This window comes from Dama dama, chromosome 20, assembly GCF_033118175.1.
Source record: "Dama dama isolate Ldn47 chromosome 20, ASM3311817v1, whole genome shotgun sequence".
In the NCBI taxonomy this organism is placed as follows: Eukaryota; Metazoa; Chordata; class Mammalia; order Artiodactyla; family Cervidae; genus Dama; species Dama dama.
Window position 1 is genome coordinate 21,992,239 of NC_083700.1, and position 13,616 is coordinate 22,005,854.

The 13,616-nt window shown below is 45.4% G+C and overlaps 3 non-coding genes across 3 annotated transcripts; 2 read left to right on the top strand and 1 right to left on the bottom strand.

Annotated features, from left to right (window-relative positions):
* The first annotated feature begins 517 nt into the window (after window positions 1-517).
* On the top strand, window positions 518-589 carry TRNAE-UUC (transfer RNA glutamic acid (anticodon UUC)). The gene has a single exon. It is a non-coding gene; the product is annotated as a tRNA-Glu (tRNA).
* A 7,247-nt stretch (window positions 590-7,836) lies between these two features.
* On the bottom strand, window positions 7,837-7,908 carry TRNAE-UUC (transfer RNA glutamic acid (anticodon UUC)). Its single transcript has one exon. It is a non-coding gene; the product is annotated as a tRNA-Glu (tRNA).
* A 1,065-nt stretch (window positions 7,909-8,973) lies between these two features.
* Window positions 8,974-9,045, top strand: TRNAH-GUG (transfer RNA histidin (anticodon GUG)). Its single transcript has one exon. It is a non-coding gene; the product is annotated as a tRNA-His (tRNA).
* The last annotated feature ends 4,571 nt before the right edge of the window (window positions 9,046-13,616 follow it).

Below are 13,616 nucleotides of genomic sequence, written 5' to 3' on the forward strand. Positions count from 1 at the left end.
GCTGGAGATGGCGTCATCCAAGGCGGGAGAACTGCCGGGCAGCAGGTCGTGGGGGGAAGACCGGACGGAATCCAGGTCTGGGCGCGGAGCCTTGTTTGCGAGCGTTTTCCATCCAGCCCTTCCGGCTCCTGCACGCGCCAGGAGTCTCTTGTGACCTTGCAGATCCCGAGATCTCATCCGCGAGGCTCCCCTCTCTTCTCTCCTGCCCCCGCCCCGGCGACCTGCTCTCCATGCGCGCTCGCCGGGAAAAGGCGCGTCTCCAGGGCAGTCGTGAGGTGCGCCCGAACCGGGCAAGTCGTGGGGACGTGAGGGTCAGGCGCATCTCGCGGGCGCGTCCACTGTCACGCACAGCGCTCGGCTTTGGTGTGGCGCTCCTCATTTGGAGAAAGCAGGGAAGGAACGGTCTTTGAGTACAATTCCTTGGAGCGGGGTGCAGGACTCAGAATAGGAGGGCGAGAGACACCACACACTCTTTTCAGATTTCCTACTGAAATTTATGATGCATACGGCACGTGGTTCCCTGGTGGTCTAGTGGCTAGGATTCGGCGCTTTCACCGCCGCGGCCCGGGTTCGATTCCCGGTCAGGGAAAGTGTCTCTTTTGCTTTCATTTCCGCGTACAGACTTTTCTCTTACTCCCTGTGGCTCAGACCGTAAAGAATCTGCCGGCAATGCGGGAGACCTCAGTTTGTATTCCTAGATCGGGAAGATACCCTCGAGCCGGGAGTGGTCAACCCACTCCAGTATTCTGACCTGGAAAATTTCAAGGACAGAAGGGCCTGGCCTGCTATAGTCGGCGACTAACACCTTCATTTTCCACAAGTGTGATGCACCCCAGTGTCCCCATGCAGTAAAATCTCTGCATTGAATCCTTAAGTCAGTGAGATTGGGCCGCAGGGCCAGGGCATCTCCCAGAGTGGTGGGAGGACATGTGAGGAGCAGCCTGCACAGCCCTTCACCTCCACTCCTCCCTTGATCTCAGAAGCCCAAAATCTCACTTTGAGTGTGCATCTGAGGAGAACTTGGGACCTGAGCACCAATTACTCCTTTAAAAAGAAAAAGAAAAAAAAAGTTTGAAACCTATAAAATTTTACAAGTATATTAATAGTATATATTCTTCACTTCCCCGGTGCCTCAGACAGTAAAGAATCTGCCTGCAATGTGGGAGACCTAGATTTGATCCCGGGGGGGGGGTGGGGGGGGGGGTGGGGGGGGGGGTGCTGTGGGGAGTTCCCCAGGAGAAGGGAATGGCTACCCACTCTAGTATTCTTGCCTGGAGAATTCTATGGACAAAAGAGACTGGCAGGCTACAGTTCATGGGGTCGCAGAGAGCCGGACACTGCTAACCCTCTCACTTTCATTCTTCACCTAAGTGTACAGTTAACATTTTCCCACATTTGCTTTCTCACTCTCTCTTCATATACATGATTTACTCCACCATTTGAAAGTAACTTGCAGACATCCCAAAATCACTCTTTGGGCCACTGTTGCTCCCTTCCTTTGGCATGTCCCTCAAAACCAGCTTTTGCAGGACCTGTTCTCCAAGGCCAGAGGAAGATTTTGTCCTTTTGCCCTGTTCTCCATAGGCTATAAGAAGCTTCAGGTGAAAATTTATTCTGCTCTTCTGATAGGGCAGGCCAGGCAGGCCTAGAGTTTTTAGAAGGAACAGGACTAGGCTAGTATCCGCTCAGACCTGCTGCCCTGTGGACTCAGCTTAGTTGCTTTAGTGGGCTGTGGGGTCTTGGGTTAAAATGAGTGCTAGAACCACTCAGCTTGGGAGAGACACTTCAAGAAAGTCAAGCTGCCTCCTTGGTTCTAGCCTGGCTCTCTGTGTCCTGCTAGAATATTTTATAACAAATTACTTTACTCACTTCCCTCTCACTCCTCCTCCTTCCCCTCTGGTAACCATTACTCTGTTTTCTGTACCTATGTGCTTGTTTTTGTATGATTTGGTTTGTTCATTCATTAAAACATTTTAAAAATTCCATATATGAGTGAAATCACATAGTATTTGTATTTATTTGCTTATTTCACTTAGCATAATACCCTCAAATCCATCCATGTTGTAGCAAATGGCAGATTTTGTTTAAGGCCGAGGCGTACTGTGTTGTGTATATATGCCACATCTTCTTTATCCATTCATCTGTTGATAGACACTTGGGTTGTTTCTATATTTTGACTATTGTAAATCATGCTGTGATGTACATATGGGTGTATATATCTATTCCAATTAGTGGTTTTGTATTTTCTAGGTAAAGACCCAGAAATGGAATAGCTGGATCATATGGCTGTTTTATTATTAATTTTTAAAGGAATCTCTACACTTTTTCCATAGTGGATGCACCATTTAAATTCCTACCAGCATTGTAAATGCTTCTGACTCCACGAATAAGTGAAGAATCTTTCCTGTGGTGGGAGGGTGAAGGGAGCAAGTGGAAAATTATCTCCTCAAAAGTAGGGCATAATTGTCAAGAGCTTTCCAGAGTTGTCTGAATCACTAGATGGCTGCTTTGTAATAATGGTGCTTAGCCTTCAATCTTGTTAAATTTTTAAAAACTATTTTGGGAATGTCTTTTTTAAGAATCTGGCAGTATGCAACATTGTTCTACTCTAAAACCACCCTGGAACTGCTAAAGGATTTTCACATATTTAGTTTACTTAACATTTACTGAACCTATGCTTTAACAGCCCAAGAAACAATGGCGCTTGGCCCTGTCAGGTCCTGGTCTTAAACAGTCCTGGCTCCAGTCTGAGGTATCTTGATTTGTGGTTCATATTCAACTGTACTCTCCAACCTGGGTTAGTGACCAAGCTTCTATAGCCAGGATTCCAGAGGAATCCAGGGACACACTTGATGGGGTTTTTTCCTCCCCTTCCATAGACGCTGAAATAAAAGGATACGTGAAAGTCTTTCACAGAAGCAATTTCTACCTGCTTTCCATCTGAGATGCTTTCCTATAAGAACCTGTAGTGGAAATTCCTAATAATGTACTTTCACAGCCTTGAGAAATTCCACAGAAATAGCATCTGGAAAAACAGCATATATTAAGAAATTATGTTAATGATTATCTTTCATGTTTTTCTTAAGAATAATCTCCTTGTTACAAACCCCAAGGCCAGACCCAGAAGGGAGTATGACTGGGATCATGAAAGCATGGACCCTGGAACACTGGGTCGACATCAGGCCTGAATGCTGCCTGCTGCTGCTGCTAAGTTGCTTCAGTCATGTCTGACTCAGTGCGACCCTATGGACAGCAACCCACCAGGCTCCTCTGTCCACAGGATTCTCTAGGCAAGAATACTGGAGTGGGTTGCCATTTCCTTCTCCAGAACGCTGCGTATGCACTTGCTAATTGTTCCAAAGACTAGCCCAGAAGGGAACGGCCTGGGGTAAACACAAGGAGATCTGGACTATGTCAGTGTAGTCCATGACATTTAGGGGTACATGATTAACACAGCATGTGTCTTGAGAAAGGTAAGATCTGAGAAAGTTTTGTAGTCTTCAATTAGGACTAAAAGCTGGACTCAGAGTGGACTCTGCACCTCAGTCCAGTAGAGGGTGCAGGTCCCCTGACCCATTGCACCAGATTTCGTTTTCTGTCTTCCTTCTCGTCACTTGCTCCTGGGCCATTAGGGCAACAAGAACCAACTAAGGGGATAAAGAACCTAAAATCAAAAGAAGTATAGTCACCATGGCAGTCTGTGTTTTCTGGACCTTGGTCCTCCACTAGGTGGTAGCCCAGTGATGAGAATAGTTCACACTTGGCCTCATGGCCGGTCTTTTGTTCAATTCAAGCATGTAATCAAGAGCTGACTTGGATAAGAGATTTATCATTTTAAAACAGCCAAATGCCCTGAGACCTCCAGGCTTGGCTATGGAACTGTTTAAAACATGAAGACCTGGTTAGACTATTAGACTTGAAATCTGATGAAACCAGACAAAGGAAAGTAACAAGATCCAGAGGGATCTCCCATTTCCGAGGAAAAGTGAGAAAGAAACACTGAAGCTTAAGAGAAATGAGCTGGCAGAGCAATGAAATGAAGGGGAATAAAGGGTGCCGGAGGGGAGGAGTCCCACTGATCTTGGCTTGCACAGAGCTCTCTCACATCTCTGATCTGTGCATGTGCCCTAACTCCTGCAGGAAGCATCCAGGAGCTCCCAGATTCAAGGGGTGAAAACTTTCAACGGGTATTCTGTTTTCAAATCAAGAGATTTGAGATTCTGACTCCTGACTGAGATGTGGGATGCTAATCCAGATGTGAAAATCCTGGGTCCTTGCCTCCAGGGAAAGGCAATACAGGCCCCAAGCAGAAGCCTATGCTCTCCTTCCGCTGAAGCACTGTCTTAATTCTCTCTGGATATATTGCTCCTGGTATATGATGCAGTTGAATTTTGGACATCACATAGTCTAAATTTGGAGCACTGAATTCAGGAGAGGGTGGGGCACTACAGTGGACCGGTTGCCTCAATGTGAAAAAAAACTGGGTAGAATCATCTCTTTTTTGGAAAGACACTGATGTACTCTTTTCAGAAAGGTTCTGTTTGAAAATACAAGAAATATAAAGACATCTTGGATCCCAAAGGAACCCTGGAGTTAGACCTAAGCTCACTGAACTAAGCAAGAGGTGGAAACAGGTTTGGAGCACACCAATCTGCCTTCCAAGGATACACAGTTACAAAGAACTAAATTCTGCCAATATAAGAAAACTACTTTGAAGGCAAATTTTACCTTTAATTCCCAGAGCTTTGGATGAAAATATTTCTTTTATGTCCACCAATACTCTACTAATTAGGGCTTTTTGCTATTTGATTTCAATCATAAGGGCAAAGAGGATGAGATCACTGTTGAAATGACAGCAAAAGTCAACCATGTAGGGAATCTACCTGAAAAGACTCAATAGGAAGCTTTGATTCCAAGTAGGTTCATGCTCCAAACCCACTTAGTTGATAGTCCAAGGGACTGGAAGTCTTCACACCACACTCTGGAATGTGCTTATGAGAACCTAGGCTAGTATTTCTTTCATCCTCTGCTCTTTCAAACCACTCTAGGTCTGCAGGTCTCAGGAGGTTTCAGACATTGGAGACATGACTGAGGAAGCCATGTCACAGAACAATTTGGGGGCTCACGAGAACACCTGTTAGTTAAATGACTTCAAGGCCAGACTGAGTCAACTGCCCTCCCATAACTTTCTCCTTACCTCCTTCAGAATAAAAGCTTCTGCATATTCCAACTACAAATGGAGTGGTGGAAACATTACTTCCCTTTAGTGGAAGTGACATATCTTATGGACTCAGAAGCCTCCTTCCAACCAGTTTTGACTGTTATTTCTCCTCAGCACCATGGAGAATGTAAAAGCTTCCATTTAGCTTAATACCCAGATGCCAGCAGTGTTACTTCAAATTTCTCTTTGTCAGAAAAGCAAATATTTAAGTGTTACTTTTCTAAGCTTTTTTTAAACAAAAACAAAATCCTGGGATGGACCAAAAAATGCTCTTCTTTGAGTTGATTTCTATCCAGGGAACAAGTCTGTAATGTCAACAATAATATAATTCTCCATTCTCTGTTCCTGAGAGAGGGGGCTAGGGGTTTGAAAAAGGAAATGCTGCAGGAGGGCACAAATAAATGAAAATCTAATGAGAGGAAGTAGAGGAATGATGAGGCAAGTGGGACATTAAACTGAGGCCTCCAAGGTAGTTTAAGGCTTGCTTTGTTTCACTGAAAAAATAAATGCCTGATTAATATGTGGGAAGGAGGAAGTAAGAAGTGTTTTTTAATTTGTATATGTGGGCATAAGAAAGTGGTATGGTCCCAGAAATCCATAATTTCAGTATGCTGAAGTTCCTGGTCATCTTTGTATGGTTCCATTGTTCTACTGTGTTTAGTATTGTTGTAGTGATACCCTTGGTTAGAATTGAGTGATAATAAGTGGAGTGGGTCCCCTCCTACATTCTTGGTAGGAATGTAAATTGGTATAGCCACTTAGGAGAACAGAATGGAGGTTCCTTAATAAACTAAAAAAGCAGAGCAAAGGCTAACCGTTATATCAAGAAAACATACTGGTCATAGCAAAGATCCTTTTCCAACCACACAAGAGATGACTCTACTCAAGGACATGATCAAATGATCAATTCTGCAATTAGACTGATAGTACTCTTTGCAGCTGAAGATGGAGAAGCTCTATACAATCAGCATAAACAAGGCACAGAGCTGACTGTGGCTTAGATCATCAGCTCCTTACTGCAAAATTCAGGCTTAACTTGATGAAAACAGGGAAAATCACTAGGCCATTCAGGTATGACCTAAATCAAATCCCTTATGATTACACAGTAGAGGTGATGGATAGATTCAAGGGGTTAGATCTGATAGACAGAGTGCCCAAAAAACTATGGATAGGAGTTTGCCACATTGTATAGGATGCAGTGACCAAAACTGCCTCCTTTAGAAAGGAGAATCCCAAAGAAAAAGAAGTGCAAGAAGGCAAAATGGTTGTCTGAGGAGGCTTTACAAATAGCTGAGGAAAGAAGAGAAGTAAAAGGCAAAGGAGAAAGGGAAAGATATACCCATCTGAATGCAGAGTTCCAGATAATAGCAAGGAGAGATAAGAAAGCCTTTTTAAGTGAACAAAGCAAAGAAATAGGAGAAAAAAATAGAATGGGAAAGACTGGAGATCTCCTCAAGAAAAATGGAGAGATCAGGGGAAAATTTCTTGCAAGGAAGGGCATGATAAATGACAGAAACAGTAAGGATCTAACAGAAGAAGTAAAAGAAAATAAGAAGAGGTGGCAAGAAAACACAGAAGAACTATACAAAAAAGGTCTTAACGATCAGGAAAACCACAGTGGTGTGGTCACTCACCTAGAGCCAGACTTCTTGGAGTGTGAAGTCAAGTGGGCCTTAGGAAGCATCATTAAGAACAAAGCTAGTGGAGGTGATGGAATTCCAGCTGAACGATTTAAAAGCCTAAAAGATAATAAAGGTCCATATAGTCAAAGCTATGGTTTTTCCAATAGTCAAGTACTGATGTGAGAGTTGGACCATAGAGAAGACCAAGCACCAAAAAATTAATGCTTTTGATCTGTGGTATTGGAGAAGACTCTTGAGAGTGCCTTGGACTGCAAGGAGACCAAATCAATCCTGAATATTCATTTGAAGGACAGATGCTAAAGCTGAAGGTCCAATCCTTTGGTTACCTAATGTGAAGAGTCAACTCATTGGCAAAGACCCTGATGCTGGGAAAGATTGAAGACAGGAGAAGGGGGCAATAGAGGATGAGATGGCTGATAGTATGACTGATTCAATGGACATAAATTTGAGCAAACTCCTGAAGATAGTGAAGGACAGGGAACCTGGCGTGCTGCAGTCCATGGAGTCGCAAAGAGTCAGATATGACTTAGTGACTGAACAAGAGCAGAGCTACACTGCTTTCTCCACCTTTGCAGGAACTGATAAAAAAAAAAACATCAAATGTGTGGGTAAAGGTTGCACAAAGAATATGCCTTTATATAACAGCTCCAAATGAGTAAAATGGCAACATTCCAAGCTATGAAAAAGGAACGTCTTTATATTTAATTTAAACTTAAACTCGTGCTGCTAAGTCGCTTCAGTAATGTCCGACTCTTTGCACCCCTGTGGACTGTGGCCCACCAGGTTCTTCTGTTCATGGGATTCTTCAGGCAAGAATTCTAGAGTGGGTTGCCATGCCCTTCTCCGGAGGATCTTCCCGACCCAAGGATGGAACTCGCGTCTCTTATGTCTCCTGCTTAGGCAGGCGGGTTCTTGACTACTAGCGCCACCTGCAAAGCCGCAAAAAACAAAACAAGACCAAAAAAGTACACCTTCCCTGACCGGGAATCGAACCCGGGCCGCGGCGGTGAAAGCGCCGAATCCTAGCCACTAGACCACCAGGGACCTGCATAATGGAAAGGAATTAATTTTAAAGGTATATGTAAAGGGATTAATAAATACCTGGTACAATGAACGGAACCTCACCGTTGAAAGGAACCCGGAGGACAACGATGAAATGATTCTATTCTTTCGATCCTGGTTTTCAAGTGACCTACCTGTTTTTCTCCAGAGCCAACATTCTTTTGTGAGGATCACCGATAATCATGCCTTAGGTTAGCCTGTTGAGAAGACATAGATGAAAAGGAGGGTAATGGAGTCCTAGTTCCAAGATTTCAAGAAAGAATGTACAACACAGAAATAACCGCAAATCCTTAGATTACGTCCTAAAATAGGAGACGAAAGCGTCCTTAGGTGGGTTCCAACCACCAACCTCTCAGTTAACAGCCGAACGCGCTAGCCGACTGCGCCACAGAGACTCTGACACGATTAAGCCTGTTTTCTACCTCCCCCACAACTTCATCCGGCAGAAAGCAAGCGCGCCTTCCACTCTAGGGGGAGCTCCCTGCCTTTAGCAGGACAGCAGTACCCGATCCAAAGCCTATGAAAACGGGAGGAAGCCGTGGGGAAGCCGGAAGTTGGGCATTCCGAAGGCAGATGTCCCGCCGAACGTCCCTGGCGCGCCTGGCTCCCCACCCGCTGCACATGCAGCGCCCCGGAGACGCCCCGGGCCTGAGCCGAGGAGGGCCCGAGAGAAGCTGAGCGCCCGGTGGGCTCAGTAGTCGTTCTTCGGTTCTTTTCTCCGCCTTCATCTGACCTCCCGAGCCGTTGGCACTGCCCTCCCTCCGCTAGGTTGCGGTCGGTGGGCGTGAGCCGGACGGAGGCGTTGGGGAAAATCGGTCAAATGCGGAAATGTAGGGAGGAGGAGAGGCAAGGTCAAAGCAAAGATACTTCTCAAGAGACCTGTTTTGAGGCGCGGGCTGGAAGAGATGAAAAATACATCAGAATGGGAAGAGAATAACGGAAGGAAGACGTGGCGGAAACGCAGGAGTACTTGACGGTGGTTCAACGAAACAGCTATACTTAAATGTAGGAGCGAAAACACGCAGTTTGCTGTCAGCACAGTGGCGCGCCGTGATCGTATAGTGGTTAGTACTCTGCGTTGTGGCCGCAGCAACCTCGGTTCGAATCCGAGTCACGGCAGTATTTCTTTTGCTTTGTATCTACACAACTCTTTAGTAGACTCTTTAGTCACCAAACGGAGTAAGGTCAGGAGAACGGAAGTCAACCCAATGGTGCTCAGGCTGAAGCACTCTGGACTTGATCCAGGTCTCACCATTTACGAGAAAATATCTAAAGATCAGTTTCAAACTCTAAATGAGTCTTGTGTGTAGCTTCCACGAAAGAAATTGTGTACTCAGACAAGAATCTTTGTGTGTGTGTGTGTGTGTGTGTAGAACTGTTTCACGGAGAAGGCAATGTCAACCCACTCCAGTGTTCTTGCCTGGAGAATCCCAGGGACTGGGGAGCCTAGTGGGCTGCCGTCTATGGGGTCGCACAGAGTCGGACACGACTGAAGCGATTTAGCAGCAGCAGCAGCAAAAATATTTCAAATAGCAGCAAGGCTTTTTTACACAAAACAGAATAGAATTTAAATAAAGAATTTATAATATACTCCAATTCAGTCATTGTCTTCGCTGGATTATCTGACGTCCTACACACAGTTTTTATCCAAAAAGGAAATTATTAAAATGTGTTCACAGAACAAAATACACAAAACAGTAAAGGGCGGCTATTAGAATATTGCAATGTGTAATCATTACCAGAATCACAACAGACAATTTTTTTTTGTCATTCAAGAGTGGCCCTTTGATACACTTACCAGATAATGCCCACCCATCCCCTACTACTTTAAACAATTCTAATGTCAACTATCACCTAATTTGGCTTTGTTCTTTCTTCAAGAGAATGCGTGTATAGTTTTCTATCTAGCTATTATCAACCAACATTATGTTATATATATATATATATATACACACACATATACATATATGTATACATATGTGTGTATTTGCATTTCTCTCTTAATTTGGTGTTAATGATAAGCATTACACGAATGTAAAGCTACTTCACATATGATGAACATTGGGGTGATTTCAAGCTACAGTATTGGGAAAGGCTAATATGAATACCTTGCTATTATAACTTTCTTGTGTAACTTCACAAGTTATTTGAGAATAAATGTCTATTATAAGGGAGCCAAGGACAAAAAATTGTCCAGGAAAGCAACACCAGTGACCTTCTATGCTGGAGTGAGGGAGTGGAGGGGAACAGTGAGGCAAGTCAGAACAAAGTGAAATTTTTACTGCCAATGAAGGGCGTAGCATCGTCAATTATTTCTCCACTCTCCAAGGTTCACTAAAGGTAGAATGACCCATGGAATCATCATTCCAAAGCGGTTTAGTGCACAGTCTGGGCTCCACAGGAGCATTTTCTGGGCATCTCTTCTGTAAGAATGGACCTGTAGGATTTCTTGCTGTTCCCTAAGAAGCAGTGGGAGAGACACCAGCCTGGTCAAGGCCCTGGGCTGTGCCACCCAACCCCTCAAGGAGGAGCATCATTCTGGGCTCTCGTATCAGCCAAGAGAACCAACAAAGCAAGAGGTTGCCTCCAGCTGTTGCAGGAAGGGGGACCCCTTCCAGGGCCCGAAACTGGGCTCTTGTCTAACACTCGGAAATGAATTGTCCAAGGAGACACATGTGCTGACAAAGCAAGGGATTTTATTGGGAAGGGCACCCGGGTGGAGAGCAGTAGAGTAAGGGAACACAGGAGCTCGCCGTCTTGGTTTTATGGTGATGGGATTATTTTCTGGGTTGTCTTTAGCCAATCAAAATGATTCAGAGTCCTTCCTGGTGGTGCACGCCTTGTTCAGCCAAGATGGATGCTAGAGAGAAGGATTCTGGGAGGTGTTCGGACCTGTGGTGTCTCCTTTTGACCTTTCTCAGACTCTTCTGGTTGGGAGAGGCTTATTAGTACCGTGTTCCTTACCAGGACCTCCAGTCCTAAAACAACTTATGAAAATGGTTACTGTGGTGCCTGGCCAGGGTGGAAGGTTTCAATCAGTGTGCTTCCCCTAACAATTATGTTTGCTAAAATTCCACAAATTGTGTTTTAAAGATTTGTGCTTTTAACTTTACATGAACTGAAGAAGGAATTCATAGGGCCTGGACTCCATCTCAGGCCTGTCCGTGCTGATCGAGCTCGGCCGCCTCTCCAGTGGACTCTGAACTCTCTGCTTAGCGCCTGTGGGAACGACAATGGAAGGATAAGACCCCCTCCGGACAGGGGAACCTTGAAGATCGTATCCAGGTTACTCATCGCCTAAGAGAAAACATACTCTAATCACCCCTGCCTCCGGACAGTATCTATCGGAACGTAAGCACAGGCTTATCGGTTATTAACTGGTTGGAATGTAACCACGGGCTTATAGATTATTAACTGTTTGAACACATAACACGTGAATGATGGAGTTATTGTGATTGTATTTACCCTTCCTTTGTAAGCCTCAAGGGATTTGGGGTGGTGGGTTGGGACATGTACACATTGGGTATAAAAGATTTTCACAAATGCTGGTCGGGGTCCTTGGCTAAGAGGAGACTCTGCCTTGGGCCCGCCGGTGTAATAAACTGCACTCCACTATCTGTATTGTCCTTCTGAGTGAGTTTGTTTCCCGGAAAGCGTGGCTATAACAGAGCTATATAGTTCAAAATCAGTGGCTGGAGAATGAAGACAAGTTGGTGTAGACCATGACAACTACTTTGCATTTTATACAAACTTGTTCTCATTTAGTGTAAAAACCCTCACTGGTATTTGAATTATCTTTAACAGCAAAGTGGCTAAGCTCAGACAAGGCCCCCTGAGAGACAGTATTTCACCCTTAGGGACATTTCTTGCTCAATAGTGAGACAAGCAATCATCCTTGGTTTCGCTTTGACCAGTCACTGGCAGGTTTGTGCGCTATGGGACTTACTCCTCTTCTGGCATTGCGCTGTGTGGCCAGGAGTAAACTCTGCTCTCTGACCGCTTCTTAAGGGGCCTACTTGCTGTAACTTGGATTTGTACCGATGTAATTGAAAGGTTGTTGCTGAACCACGAAAGACACCGGAATTCTTGGCCTCCGGAGGAGGAGAACTCAATCCAGGCCCAGAGACGAGGCTTGATCACTCAGAGCTTTTGTGTAATAAAGTTTTATTAAAGTATAAAAGAGATAGAGAAAGCTTCTGACATAGACATCAGAAATGGGCAGAAAGAGTACCCCCCTGCTAGTCTTTAGATGGATGGTGTGTAGCTACTAGCAGTCTGCTAAGTAAAGAAAGGAAATGTCTCAAAACTCAGAGAATGGCACCAGGTGAGTCATCCTGAGCCGTAAAACGATTGGCATGAATCTTGAAGAAAGGCAGATTTCCATACAAATATATAGTTTCATTAACACAGATTAGGAGAACAATGTATAACATACTGGTTTGTCAAGTCAGTTCTGAGTCTAGGGTAAATACATAGTACATTAACATAGCTTAAGACAAACATTTCCATAAGAAAAATGCATTGGTTAGTTCAAGGTTTGAGAAAAGTTAAGTTCAGGTGGAACCAGGTGTCATTATGGCAACACAGAATTTTAAGAGAAACCTCTTTTTAAATTTGTATGGAGAAGGGGGAAAAAATGTAACATTAGTTTGTTTCCTCCTGCCCCTTAAGGGAGAGAGAAAAAATGTCTGACACTCGCAGCCTATTTCCTCCGTGTGGAGACCCCTGACCTTCCTGCCTGTTACCCTCTCAGTAATGAAGCCACAAAACAGCACTAACCACTATACAGTCAGGATGCGCCAGAGGCCCGCAGGTAATTTCTTTGACATAAACCTATCCACATTATTGCTGCTGTTTAATTCTTAGACGCACATGCTCATGCTTTTCTCTCCTTCATGCCCTTCTCTGGTTCTGCCTCCCTATTCAGCTACTTAATAAAAACAATTTTCATCTCTCAGGATACGGCCTGTGCCTCACAGGCTTCCTGGGTTGTCTCATCCATGCTTTTGCCAGCTGCTCTCGCACCTTTTCACGTTTCCTCTTTAGACCTGATCTCTTTCTTGCTGCAGCCAAACAGATCACATCTACTAAAGAGCTGCCCAGAGGCGAAGATGGTCGAGTGCTGCTGCTGCTGCTAAGTCACTTCAGTCGTGTCCGACTCTGGGCGACCCCACAGACGGCAGCCCACCAGGCTCCCCCATCCCTGGGGGTCTCCAGGTAAGAACAATGGAGTGGGTTGCCATTTCCTTCCCCAATGCATGAAAGTGAAAAGTGAAAGTGAAGTCGCTCAGTCGTGTCCGACTCTTAGCGACCCCATGGACTGCAGCCTACCAGGCTCCCGCGTCCATGGGATTTGCCAGGCAAGAGTACTGGAGTGGGGTGCCATTGCCTTCTCCTATGGTCGAGCGAACGCGGAGCGAACGCGGAGCCTTCACAGAGCCCACCGAGGGGGTGGGGGCGGGGGTCAGCTTCCGTCCGCACCCCCTCGGCTCAGGCTCCGGGCGTCTCCGGGGCGCTGCATCTGCTGCGGGTGGGGAGCAAGGCGCGGCGGCGAAGCTCGGCTGCCCTTCTACTTTCGAGTTGGCCTGACGCCAGGCTTCCCCGCGGGAACGAACACGCTGCATCGACTCCACCTCTCCGGTTGTCTGAGGCTAGGAACCGGAGCCGCTGTCCTGAGAAAGGCGAGTGGC